The sequence below is a fragment of the Nicotiana tabacum genome, chromosome 10, assembly GCF_000715075.1.
Source record: "Nicotiana tabacum cultivar K326 chromosome 10, ASM71507v2, whole genome shotgun sequence".
Classification (NCBI taxonomy): domain Eukaryota; kingdom Viridiplantae; phylum Streptophyta; class Magnoliopsida; order Solanales; family Solanaceae; genus Nicotiana; species Nicotiana tabacum.
Genome location: NC_134089.1, coordinates 46,345,411 through 46,360,498, shown reverse-complemented (window position 1 = coordinate 46,360,498; position 15,088 = coordinate 46,345,411).

The following is a 15,088-nucleotide window of genomic DNA, read 5'->3' as shown; positions in this document are numbered from 1 at the left end:
CCGACTTCATATAGTAGACCCCTTCAGGGGAGAATAACAACTCAATACCTTTAACCCGGCAAGGGTACATCTAACAGCCCAAAATATCCCGACAAGGGAGAATAAATATATCAGTCTACACATCCCGGAAAGGGAGTATTCACAACACATTCCCCTTTTAAATCATTCTTCCTCAACCGTTCACATTATATGAAACTTATCAAATAAACAAGGAACTTGTGTCACATTATTCGAATTAAAAGCAATCAAGACTCACGGTCATGCTAGACTCCGGTGCATAGATAATCGTCACCATACCTATACACCGTACTCCACATTAGCAAGTAGCAAATATCATCCTAATCCTATTCCCTCAAGCCAAACTTAGAACAAACACTTACCTCAAATGCTCCAAACTCAACTCACGCTTCTAGTATAGCTTTACCACTTAATTCCACCACCAATCCGCTCGGATCTAGTCATAAGTTACTTAATCACATTAATAATTACTAAATGAATTATACCCAATGCATGAAAATAGATTTTTCATGGTTTTTCCCAAAAAGGTCAAAAATACCCCCGGACCCACGTGGTCGAAACTAGAGGTTCGGACCAAAACCGGTTACCCATTCCCCCACGAATCCAAATATATGATTTGTTTTTAAATCGGACCCCAAATTGAGGTCCAACTTCTCAATTTGTAGAAAACCTAGATTCTACCCAAAACACCCAATTTTCCCCATGAAAATCTTTGATTTGAAGTTGAAATTATATTAAAAGATGTTAAGGGATAAAGAAATTAAGTTAGAGATCACTTACCAATCGTTTTGGAGAAGAAAAGTTGTTTGGAAAATCGCCTCTTAGGTTTTGGGTTGTTTTTTGAAAATTGAAAAATGACTGAGATTTCCGAACTTGTATACCTTTCTGAGGACCTGGCGCGGACCGCACAAAAATGTGTTGCGGCCGCGCCGAGTGGGAGAAAAGTGGGGCTTCTCTGAAACCTTACAGCTCGGACCGCACTGTTTTGGTGCACGACCGCGCTGGCTAACCTGAAACCTTAGCCCTCAGACTCAGCCACGCGTACCGCACAAACCTGAACCTGCATTTTCTTAAGTCCAAGACCTCCTGGGCCCCATTCAAAACTCACCCGAGCCCTCGGGGCTCCAACCCAAACATGCACACAACCTTAAAAACATCTTACGGACTTACTCATGCGATCAAATCGCCAAAATAACATTATATACATAGGATCAAGCCTCAAACACATGATTTTCTTTTCTTCAACTTTCATACCTTAAATTCTCAATTTTTAGTCCAAAACACGTCATATGACATCCATTTTTAGTCAAACTTTACAGATAGTGCTTAACACATATTTAAGACTTGTACTGAGCGTCGGAACCAAAATACGAGCCCGATACCTATATTTTCTAACTCCTTTTCATTTCAAATTTTCATATCAAATTTCAGAAAAACAATTTCTTTCAAAAATTCATTTCTCGGGCTTGGGACCTCAGAATTTGATTTCGGGCACACGCCCAAGTCCCATATTTTTCTACGAACCCTCCGGGACCGTCGAATCACAGGTCCGGGTCCGTTTACCCAAAATGTTGACCGAAGTCAACATTATGCATATTAATACCAAAATTCATCAAATGTTTCACATAATTCACATATTCTAACATAAAAACTTTCTGGCTACGCGCTCGAACTACGCACGCCAATCGAGATAACTAAAAGCGAGGTTTTCAAGGCCTCGGGAGCACGGAACAAGGAAGAATTACGGTGATGACCCCTTGGGTCGTCACATATCCTTGGGTCATGGATGTTAGATAATTATGTTATTTGAAGCTTAGATTGAAGATATTGAATTTATTGTTATGGGTTGTTTATTTGATTCTGCTGTTAATTTTGGTTGAGAAATAGGATTTGTAAATGCATTTGAGTTAATATTAATACCATAGACATATAGGTATTAGTTTAACTTGAATAGATGCATAAGAACTCGAAAGATTCTTATGAATATTATTAACCCTATAATCAATAACCCGATTAATTCAATAAATCCATTTTAAGCTAAAATAGTAGCATAATTTCTAGCAAGTCCATGACCCGGGAATATATTTATCCAAATTGTTATAAACATATTGTGAAATTGGTGTAGTAATTTTGTGTTGAATTATTGTTTAATTACTAAGTAAATTGTAAATTGGTTCTTTAAATATTTTGTGATAATTTATCTTGAATTGATAATTGTTTGAGTCTACATCAGTCGATAAGTTGATCACAATTCCTCGTGGGAACGATACTTTACTTACTACTATATTACTTGTCGATCGCGTACACTTGCGTGAGTGTTTTGGTCGCAACAAGTTTTTGGCGTCGTTGTCGTGGAATTGAAATTAGCTACTTGACTGTTTTAAGATTTTATTAGCTGTTAATAAAAACCTAATTTTTCCATCTACTTTGTCTGTGTTGCGCAGGCTCTTCTCTTCAATGTAGAGGAGCAGAAGCACTAACAACCTCTTCCCTTTTGATCCTGAAATTTAACGAACAATTCATAGAACAAGGAAGGAGTGGGAAGCTAGAAACAGAACAGAAAGAGAGTTGGACATTCAAGTTCAACCACAGCCAACAGTGATGGTAGGTAATCAAGAACGTGCGGTGATAAAAGCAGCAAGGCCAAACCTTGCTAATATGACTCAGGCCATTGTGAAGCCTGAAATCACCGGTTACTTTGAGCTTAAACAGTACATGGTGCAGCTGATACAGTCCACTGGGCAATATGTTGGTCTATCTCATGAAGACCCACAAAGGCACATTCAAATTTTTTTGGAAATAACGGATACTTACAATTATCCAAATGTTTCCAAGGATTATGTCAGGCGAACCTTATTTCCCTTTTCATTATTGGGGGATGCTAGAGAATGGTTGCAAAAAGAGCCAGCTAATTCAATCCACAATTGGGATGATTTAGCAAAGAAATTCCTAATCAAGTTTTTCCCCACCAAAAAGACAAAGTTTTTGCGGAGTCAGATTCTTGGGTTTCAACAGCGGGATGGTGAAACTCTTCACCAAGCTTGGGAAAGATACAAAAAACTACTTCGGGATTGTCCTCATCATTGTCAAACTGATGAAGTATTGAGCCATAGTTTTGTTGATAGATTAGACAAAACTTCCAAAATGAATCTTGATTCAGCTTGTGGAGGTAGTTGCATGGCAAAACCATACAGTGAAATACAACTTCTGCTGAATAACTTTACTACTAATGATCATAATTGGCAAGGTGAAGGAGAACCAAGGAGAGAAATGAAACAGAAAGCAGGGTTACTTGAACTGGATGACATTTCCGCCATGAGAGCAGATTTAGCAAAATTGTCAAATCAAATGACCAGAATGACAATGGGACCATCACAACCAATGCAGCAGGTTCAACAAATGTCAGTTTGTTGTGAAATGTGTGGTGACAATCACACGAGTGACATGTTCCCCATGAATCCTGAATCTATTTACTATGTTGGGCAACAAAATAGAGGTCCGATGACTCAACAAGCCCAATATGGAACACTTACAACCCAAATTGGAGGAATCATCCTAATTTCTCTTGGGGCGGGAATAAACCCAATCAAACCCCAAGGAAATTTTAATCAACCTCAAAGGCCGCCACAGCAAGCAGAAGAAAGTACAGATGATTTGTTGAAAAAATTGTTGCAAGACAATCAGCAACTCAGAACGGACTTTAGAAATCTTGAAAGACAATTGGGACAACTAGTTGCAAATCAAAATACTAGGCCTGCAGGTGCTCTTCCAAGTGATACAGAGAAAAATCTGCAAGTTAGTGCAATTACACTTAGAACTGGAATGGAATTAGAAGAAGTTCCAAAGAAGAGAAAAGACAAGCCTGTGCCTGAGGGTGAATTGATTCCCAAAGCAACGCAGGAAGTAAGGAAAGATGATACAATTTCAGTACCTGTGAATGTTCCAAGGCCAACACCACCTTTTCCACCAAGATTGCAGTAAAAGAATGACGATCGCATGTTCAACAAATTTCTCTCTATGTTGAGTCATATTCAATTGAATATTCCGTTGGTAGATGCGATTCGTGATATTCCAAAATATGCCAAATACATAAAAGACATTGTGTCTAACAAGAGGAGACTGACTGAATTTGAAACAGTTGCACTTACTGAAGAGTGCACTTCAAGGGTCCAAAATAAGCTTCCTCAAAAGCTTAAGGACCCTGGCAGCTTTACTATCCCTGTGAGAATAGGCAATGTTGATGTAGGCCATGCACTTTGTGATTTGGGAGCAAGCATAAATTTGATGCCATTGTCTTTGTACAAACAATTGGGTTTGGGGGCTCCAAAACCCACCACTGTGATGTTGCAACTAGCAGACAGGTCCATAGCTTACCCGGAAGGGGTGATAGAAGATGTGCTACTGAAAATTGGGAAATTTATCTTCCTGGCTGATTTCATTATCTTGGATTTTCAGGCCGATAAAAAAGTTCCTATTATATTGGGAAGACCTCTCTTGGCTACAGGAGATGCTATAATTAAAGTAAGAGAAGGAAAAATGATCATGAGAGTTGACAACGAGGAAACTGTTTTTAATGTATATAAAGCAATTCAACTTCCTCGGCAGTATGAAGAATTGTCTATGATATCTATCATGGAGATTGATGAACAACTTATTACCTCAAGTGTATATTTGCAGGATTCTTTAGAAAAAGCAATTGTGTTGTTTGAAAGTTTGGAGATTAATGATGAGGTTGAGTAAATGAAACATACTTTGAATACAACATGTGAATATATAAAAGGTTTTAATCCCTTTGAACCTTTAAACAGGCCAGATGGTCCTCCTCTGAAGCCCTCAATTGAAGAAGCTCCCAAATTGGAATTAAAGCCTTTACCTTCTCACCTTCATTATGCTTATTTGGGTAGTTCTGAAATGTTACCTGTTATTATTTCTGCTGACTTGTTTGAATTGCAGGAGGAGAAATTGTTAAGAGTACTACGTGAGCATAAAAGAGCAATTGGGTGGACAATGTCTGACATAAGAGGTATTAGTCCAGCTTTTTGCATGCATAAAATTCTCATGGAGGAAGGGAACAAGCCAAGTATAGAACAACAACGCCGCCTAAATCTGAACATGAAAGAGGTGGTAAGAAAAGAAGTGATTAAATGGCTTGATGCATGTATTATATTTCCAATATCTGATAGCAAATGGGTAAGTCCAGTCCAATGTGTTCCAAAAAAAGGAGGAATGGCCGTACTGACAAATGAAAATAATGATTTGTTTCCCATTAGAATTGTTACTGGGTGGAGGATTTGCATAGATTATAGAAAATTGAATAATGCCACCCGAAAAGACCATTTTTCCCTTCCCTTTATTGACCAAATGCTTGATAGATTAGTCGGGCAGGAATACTACTATTTTTTGGATGGCTACTCGGGATATAATCAAATTGTTATAGCCCCAGAAGACCAAGATAAGACCACATTTACATGTCCCTATGGGACATATGCATTTAAAAGAATGTCATTTGGTCTTTGCAATGCCCCTGCGACTTTTCAAAGGTGTATGATGGCTATTTTCACTGATATGGTTGAAAGATTTATGGAAGCATTTATGGATGATTTTTCTGTATTTGGATGTTCTTTTGATGAATGTTTAATGAATCTTGATAAGGTCCTTGCTACGTGTGAAGAAACAAATTTGGTACTAAATTGGGAAAAATGCCATTTCATGGTACGAGAAGGCATAGTCTTAGTTCATAAAGTGTTCAAGAATGGATTGCAGGTGGATAAAGCAAAGGTGTAAGTAATTGAAAAATTACCTCCACCAACATCAGTTAGAGGCATTCGCAGTTTCTTAGGCCATGCGGGTTTTTACCGTCGTTTCATCAAGGATTTTTCAAAAATCTCATCTCCTTTATGCAGGCTTCTTGAGAAAGATACATCTTTCAAGTTTGATGATGCTTGTCTGAAAGCATTTGATGAGCTGAAATGAAGATTAGTTACTGCACTGATTATCATTTCTCCAGATTAGAAACTTCCATTTGAATTGATGTGTGATACAAGTGATATAGCCATTGGAGCTATTTTGGGGCAGTAGAAAGAGAAAATATTTTGTTCCATTCACTATGAGAGTAGAACTCTTAATCCATCTCAAATGAATTACACTGTTACTGAAAAAGAGTTGCTCGCAGTAGTATGGGCATTTGATAAGTTTAGATCCTATCTAGTGGGGACAGAAGTCATAGTTTACACAGATCACTCAGCTATAAGGTATTTATTTGCAAAGAAAGATGCCAAGACAAGGTTAATTCGATTGGTTCTTCTTTTGCAAAAATTTGATTTGGAGATTCGAGATCGAAAAGGAACAGAGAATCAGGTTGCAGATCATTTATCCAGGCTGGAAAATAGAGGCCATGTTACTAAAGGAGAATCATTCAAAGAAACATTCCCTGACGAACATTTGCTAGCCATCACTTCGGATGAAACCCCGTGGTATGCTGATTATGTGAATTTCATTGCAAGTGGGGTGACTCCACCAGAATTCACAGCTGACCATAGAAGAAGGTTCTTACATGATGTGAGATTCTACATGTGGGACGAGCCTTTTCTATACAAGCAATGCGCAGATCAATTGGTAAGAAGGTGTGTCCCTGAGGAGGAGATGAATGCAATATTGCATGACTGTCATTCTTCTCTTTATGGAGGTCATCATGGTGGAGACAGAACTGCACAAAAGGTTTTGCAATCAGGTTTTTACTGGCCAAAATTATTTAAAGATGCACATGCTTTTGTTAAAAATTGTGACAGGTGCCAAAGAACCAGAACAATCACGAAGAAGCACGAGATGCCTTTACAAAATATTTTGGCAGTACAGCTCTTTGATGTCTGGGGAATAGATTTCATTGGACCATTTCTGTATTCTAATGGGCACAGATATATTTTGGTTGCAGTGGATTATGTGTCTAAGTGGGTTGAGGCCATTGCTCTTCCTACTAATGATGCAAAGGTAGTGGTAAGTTTTGTGAAGAAGCACATTTTCACACGCTTTGGAACTCCAAGGGTGTTGATAAATGATGAAGGAAGACACTTTTGCAACAAATTGTTGAAAAATGTTCTAGCAAAATATGGTGTAAGACACAAGGTTGCTACTGCACATCACCCTCAAACGAGTGGTCAAGATGAAGTGTCAAACAGGGAGGTAAAACAGATTTTGGAGAAAACTGTGAGCGCAAATAGGAAAGATTTGTCCGGTAAGTTAGAAGATGTATTGTGGGCTTACCGAACATACAAGACTCCAATAGGTACTTCTCCATATAGGTTGGTTTATGGAAAAGTATGTCATTTGCCTGTTGAGATAGAACATAAAGCTTATTGGGCAATCAAAAAGCTAAATATGAATATGGACTTAGCTGGAGAAAAAAGACTGCTACAACTCAATGAACTTGATGAGTTTCGGTTGCATGCTTATGAAAATGCCAAGTTATATAAAGAAAAGACCAATAAGTGGCACGACAAACACACCCAACATCGTGAGTTTGATCCGGGTCAAGAAGTTCTCTTGTTCAACTCAAGGCTAAAGCTTTTTCCTGGAAAGCTTAAGTCCCGTTGGGCAGGCCCTTTTGTTGTAGTAAGTGTAACTCCTCATGGAACAGTTGAATTGCGAAACATTAATTCAACAGGCACATTCTCGGTAAATGGTCAACGAATTAAACACTATTGGGGTGGTGACATTCAACGTCACAAAACCTCAGTAGATTTAACTGATGTATAATGCAATATGGCATCGTGCCGCGACGTAAAATAAGGCGCTGGTTGGGAGGCAACCCAACGATTGTGGTATTTGTGAATATATAATTTTTTTTATGTACTAATAAATGCAGGTGAACAAGGGCAGATGCTAAGGTAAAAAAATAAAATAAAATAAAACTTTCTTCGTATCGCGCGAACTATATAGTCCGCGCACCATTCTGCCTAGGGTAACTGAAACGCGCGAAGTATCGCGCGAACTATATACTTCGCGCCATAGTTCGCGCGCCTGGACGAGCCTCTCAGCCTGGAACTTTTCAAACGTGTTATTTTCTGTTTTGTTTTTGTTTTTCTTTTTGTTTCTATTATTTTTGTAAATTAAAAAGGTTATTGGTTCATACCCCTTCTCCTTTTATTAAACCAAACCCAATACCCCCAAAACACAATCATCTCTTCCAAACCAACAAAACCCCCTAACTTTCATAAATTCAAGCACTCATCTCATATCTCAAAATCATTAGGGCTCCTTCCCTAAAATCATTAGCAGCTTCACCCCACCTCACGAATTCTAACAAGGTATGAACCCTAGTTTTAGTTTTCTTTAGTTTAATATTTTTTCTCTTGCTATTTTCAGATTTTAAGTTTCTTGTTGAATTTTAAGCCATTAATATAGTTGTATCTTGTGATTTGGGTTTCAAACTTGGTAAAATATATTGTGGGGTTATTTTGTTGTAATTGTGGGGTGTGTAGTACTTGAATTGGGTTATGAATGAACTTTTGTGGGAAGCCATTGTTGCAAGACCACTAAAAAAAAGCTGTGAGAGCCTACTGCCCACAAGGTGTTTGTGGAAAAGCCTCAATGAGCATGATTATGTAGTTATGACCAATTTTGCGTGTGAAGTCTGAGTAACCGCAGCAAGTCACACTACTTTTGTTGGGCTGAGCTAATGTGTCCATGTTTTGCAGGTATTATGGCACCAACGAAAAAGCGCCAAGCCACAAGTCCATCATCAAGCCGCCAAAGGGCAGCTCCAGCGCGCTCCTATGACAGCACCAAATTTGTCTCCCTTGAGGCTCATAACCGTTTTACAGCAAAGGCAGCTAAGAAAGCAATTGCGGAAAGGGGCATCAACATCGACAAGGTCAAGGAACGATGCCCCCACATGTTCAATGAATTGATGGAGCGGGGGTTGCAAGTTTTCATTGATGAGCCAGGGGAGGCTAATGAAATGGTGGTAAGAGAATTCTATGCCAATCTACCCGAGCATGTCAATCATGTGGTCACAGTGCGCCGTAAGGCGGTAGATGCCTCCATTAAGGCGATACGCACAGCTTATCAACTGCCCGACCCTCTGCCTGAGAACACGGACTTTTATGAATATGGGTGCAATCCAACCGATGCAAAGTGGGAGCGCTTATTTGATGAAATTTGCGAACCAGAAAAAATGGTAGAGTGGCTAGATAACGGAGAGAAGTTCCATTCATCCGTCTTAACTCAAGAAGCGAAAAGCTGGTTGTATGTAATCAACAGTCGCCTTATCCCCTCCACAAATACTACGGAGGTGAATGGACCCCGGGCGGCGTTGATTTGGTGTTTCATCAAGGGTCTTCCCTTTTACATGGCCAAAGTGATCCACGATGAAATGTTTATCCGATGCCCCAATGCCAGTATGGTTTATTTTTCCCATCTTTGGTGACTAGACTTTGCAGAAATGTGCAGGTGCCTGAAAACATTCGTGTGGACGGGCTGGTAAGAAAAAGTCACAAGATCCGACCTGGCCCGAACACCATGGAAGCAGCTTCAGCAGCAGAGGCAGGTAGAGAGGATGAAAGTGGTTCGGATGCTTCGGAGGAGGAAGAGCAAATGGAGGTGGAGGGAGAAGCACTGGCTCAAGCACCCAGAAAATCAGTTGCAACACTGTCACGCACAACATCCTCTTCAAGAAGTGCTAGAGTATCCCGGTCCACCACATTGGAACAAGAGGTGGCTGATATACGCACTTCCATGCATGATTTGAACACTCGTGTGGATGCAATAGCTGACCGACAAGTCAAGTCGGAAAAGAAGTTCATGGGTTGGCTGCAAGCCTTGGGGCGCGCGTGCAACGTGAATCCCGAAATCGTGTTCGATCAAGAGTGACTCCTCGTGGAAGTATCTTTGCTTCATCTCTTGTTTATAATGAAAGACATGAGGACATGTCTCGCTTTAAGTGTGGGGTGGAGGATTCCCTTAAACATATGTGTAACTGTTCTTAAATGTTTTGGATGGTAGTAATTATTATGGATTTTTAGGTTGTTTCAATTGTTTTGGATTATTGGAATGTTTTGGTGGTGTGGTACAATATATAATGTTTTGAGATTGCGTGACTATTTCACTTTTGTTTTTAAATGTTTTGGTGATTTAGTATTGTTGTAGTAATTGTTGTCTGTTCTTAAACATTTTTTTAGTAGTTATATCGGCGTAGCCCGATGACGGATTCTTTTAGATAGGAGTTCTTGAGGGACTGAGCTCATAGAAAACAACAAAAAGATTTTTGTTTTTATTTTGTATTTTTAGGTAGTATAACAATTCCCCCTTGATTTTTCTTTAAGTCGCGGTTCTTTTCCAAGGGTTTATCTTGAACCGGCCATAGGTAATTTTAAATTTCTGTTTTTATATTTTTTTATTTTGTAGACTAAAATAAGGAGTTATAAGCTATAGAAAAGTAAACCCATAGCGTTGACACACCTGAACACAATAGACCCTAGAGTGTAACGCTTAGTCCTAATTGTTGAATCTCACTGAAAATGCCTTAATGTGTATGTTTGTACTGAATTGACTACTCGTAATGGAGTATCTTGATGAGCTAATCTGGAATGAGTCATATGCCGTGTGTGGTGAGTATTTGTGTAGTCCATGTATTGTACTTGTGTCTAGAACTTGCCCGGTATGTGAGTTGAAGCGAAATTTGAGGTGATGCTCGGTTTGAAAAATGATGTTAGGCTTTCTTTGACCTTTTTGAGCTTAATTGCTTATTAAAAATAAAATTTGTCCCTAGTTAACCCTTTTGAGCCTTCAGACTTTTTGTTTGGCACCCACATTTCAAGCCTATACCCTTTTGTTCTTAATTGACAGTGTTTTGATCCTTTTACCTCTTAAAGCACTTTAATTGTGAGAAGAGCGCAAAAAGAAGTAAGAAGGAAATAAGTGTGGGGTGGCTTTTGAGTGGAACCAATAAAAGGATGAAAGGTGCACTTATGTTGTAAACGAATACACCACTAGTAGAAATTGAGTGAAAAAAAAGAAGAAGAGATAATTACATTGTGTTTTGCTCTAGCTAGTGGGAATGAATTAATAGAGTGCTTAAAGAATAAGGGCGTATTTGTGGGATGATATTGTGTATAAATGAGGAGTGAGTTGAAGAATTTATGCTGAAAATTGCTCGTGTGATGTGTTAAAGTGCTTAGGGGTTGAGTCACTATTCCTAAATACATCCTACCCGTCCCTTAGCCCACATTACAACCATGAAAAAGTCCTAATTGATTTTGGATCGAGCTAGCCTACCTTAGTAGAGATTTACATTAAGGGCAAGCTTATGGTACCAATTGCATGCATGTGACCTCTGTTGTGAGAGTGAGTGATTTCCTTGATATATGTGAATATATGAATTGAATGTGGTGGATTGAACTCAGTTTTTGTTGATGTAATTGTGAGGGCATATGAATCGTGACGGAAAAGTAAGTTTTGATTTCTGTGTAGAGTACTTTGAGGAAGTGTGAATATTGCATGGCACTTGAGAGTTGGCTTTGAGGCTAGGATTGCTCACTGCTAGGCGTAATACATGTACATTGTTCTAGGTGTAATGCGTTAAGGGAAATGGTTGAGCGAAGGATTCTCTAGAAAATATAGTTGATTGCTCGAGGACTAGCAATGAATTAAGTGTGGGGTGTTGATAATAGGCAAAATCTAGGTGATTTAGCTATTGTTTATGCTTCCGCTTGATTATATTCTGATGACATATTATGGTTAATTGATGAAAAATAGGCTCTAATTGTTATCTGTATACATTGCAGGATGAGGAGCCTAAATGATGCTTTCAAGAGGAGATTGGAATGATTTATGAGCAAGAACAACCCCTAGGAGTCGAGTGTGCGCAAGGATGAGATGGAAAAATGGACAAAATCGAGCTACTGAAGCGCGCGAACTACTGCGCGAAGTTTCGATAGTTCGCGAGTGTTTCTGCCTGGAAGCCAAGAGAAGCACGCGAACTATCGCGCGAACTCCATACTTCGCGCGATAGTTCGTGCGTGTCCTATCCGGAGAGACTTTATTTGGGGGTAACATTGGAATTCCTTCTTAATCCCACTCAATTTACATAAAGCAAAAACTCCATTATTATGGATAAGTTTTGAGAGGAAGAAATAATTTTAGAGAGAGAAAGTGAAGAGAAGACTCAATCTTGAAGTGAAGAAAAGAAGGGGATTACAATCTTGAAGCAAGGATTCAAAGAGTTATTCTAAACTTTCTTCTATTTGTTTGTTTATATTATGTTTAAGACTTTTATTGTTGATTTTTGTATGATTATGAGTAGCTAAAAACTCTAGTATTCTTGGGTCATGGATGTTAGATAATTATGTTATTTGAAGCTTAGATTGAAGATATTGAATTTATTGTTATGGGTTGTTTATTTGATTCTGCTGTTAATTATTTTACTGTGTAGCTAACAGTAAAATACTATTTACGAATCTTGAGTTAAACTTGAAAAAGGAAATTCTTGATTGCATATAGAATCAAATAGAGCAAGATCCAGATCCTGGGCATCGGGTGAAAGATTCGCAATTAAGATAGAACTATACTTAATTGCCTTGCTTGGTTGAGAAATAGGATTTGTAAATGCATTTGAGTTAATATTAATACCATAGACATATAGGTATTAGTTTAACTTGAATAGATGCATAAGAACTCGAAAGATTCTTATGAATATTATTAACCCTATAATCAATAACCCGGATAATTCAATAAATTCATTTTAAGCTAAAATAGTAGCATAATTTCTAGCAAGTCCATGACCCGGGAATATATTTATCCAAATTGTTATAAACATATTGTGAAATTGGTGTAGTAATTTTGTGTTGAATTATTTTTTAATTACTAAGTAAATTGTAAATTGGTTCTTTAAATATTTTGTGATAATTTAGCTTGAATTGATAATTGTTTGAGTCTACATCAGTCGATAAGTTGATCACAATTCCTCGTGGGAACGATACTTTACTTACTACTATATTACTTCTCGATCGCGTACACTTACGTGAGTGTTTTGGTCGCACCAAGTAGGCAGACTCAAATTTATTTAAGAACCCCTATAGGCATGATTTCTATGCGTTACTGATTTCAGCATGCTACTGGGTTATAACCAATTGGGCTCACTAAAAAACATGATATCTAAATGGTGAGAAATGTGCAGAATTTTAGACAATCCATATAGGCAGGTTATCTAGATGTGATGTTGAACAAGTAAGTCTTATAGACATGGTTTCTAAATGTAATATGAACAAGTAGAGAATGCAGTCCTATAGCCATGTTTTCTACCCATGAGCATGGATAATTTCCCAACCCTTTTTCACTAGCTAGCCCCAAATGTTCATTACAAGCTATTACAAACCAGGAATGATAAATTACATCAGAAAAAATTACAACCAGAGGAAGCCTGATTCATGACTTCCTCTCTGAGTTATGAGATAAAACAACTCAAAATACCATTGATCCAAAGCCTTTCTCAGTCTTGAGTGTGTCAGAGTTCCCTAAGGGCCTCAATAGGACCCCGAGCAGTGCTCACACCCAAGTTTCATAACCAGAATAGGGACAAGTGTAGTGTGGAAATGTCAACCCTCATGTGTCCAAATTCAGAGAGAGCTCATGGGTCCCAAGGCAAGTCTCACATGAGGGGGCAGAACTTAAGTCTAAGAAAAGAGTGAAAAGTGCAGAAACTGAGTTGTAAGAACTGAGGGAATAAAGGAAAGGGAAAGGGTGAGGGGAGTCAGCCATTAACACTTCAAAGAATTGATAACTTCACACAAAGGGGCAGGGGATTGGGAATCCATTGCAAGGGGGCCTATATACTTAGGCATGAGTTAATTTTGAGCATGCACAATAATAGGGAGTGTTGTCATGCTTGTAAATCAACCAGAACACACAACATATAAGGGTAACATGGAGGTTATGATCCTAGGAGGAGCAAGTTTGGGTCATGCTCAGCAATATTCAATGATGTCATGCCCCAAACTAACCACAAGTATTAATCATATTGGGGTAAGGATTTGGGATTCATAATACATTGATTCAGAATAGGAGAGAGGAAATTACAGCATGCTAAATAATGGTACTGAATTAAAAACAAGCAGTAGGCAGACAAGAATGCAAACTCAGTAAGTAAGCATGTTGTTGTTGGTGCTGGAAAATTTAATTAGAACATACCAGTCAAAGAAGCAAAGTGCAGTAAAGAAAAGTAGCAGGACTTCGAAATATAGCCTTGGCTTTCAACAAGCTAATCAGGCAGTAGCACAAGTAATAGTAAGGCAAGAGAGAGTGTTTGAGTGTAAGTGTGAGTTCAGAACTAAAAGTGTTTGTGTTTTTGAAAGAGAAGAAGTAACGGGTATTTATAATTTTTTGAAAACGAGTAAGAAAGAGGTAATAAGCTACAAACATGGAAACAATCATGATTCAGAATCAATTATACAAGTGACTGCCCTTAATTAAGGGGTCACTTGCTTAACGGGCAGTGACATGTTCGAATGAAGGAAAGCAGTCAATTAAAAAGCAGGATGAAAGTTGCCATAAAAGAAGTTGTAAAATAACAAGTAAGCATTTCGAGTCTAGGTACAGAGATACTCTAATTTTTGAAAGGATTCAATAAGGCAAAATAGGAAAGAAATCAAATAACCTTAATAGGTGAGTGAAATCAGAATATCACAATGGAAAAGTTTAAACTTAGTCACGAGTTTGAAAATTAGTCAAAGAAGGAGACTCAGCCTACAAATAGGGTGCATAAACATTATACATACGAGGCTAGGCCTGTTGGCAAGAAGAAAAAGCATGCAATAGTAGCACAAAGATTCAATAGATAACAACATTTGAAGCATGACAGTCCAGTAGGTCAAGTAGTGAAGAAAACATAGAATATCAAAAGCATGCGAAGGTCTCACGGTAGTGGGTGAGGAAAACCCCTTAGGGTTTCGAGCATATTTGAGTTTTAGAAAAGATAGAAACCCAGCAATCAAAAGAATCACATAAAGGGAGCAAAAGATTTCGAAATAAAGAACTTCAAATCGAGTCATGCACTTAAACGAACAGTCTCAGGCCCAAA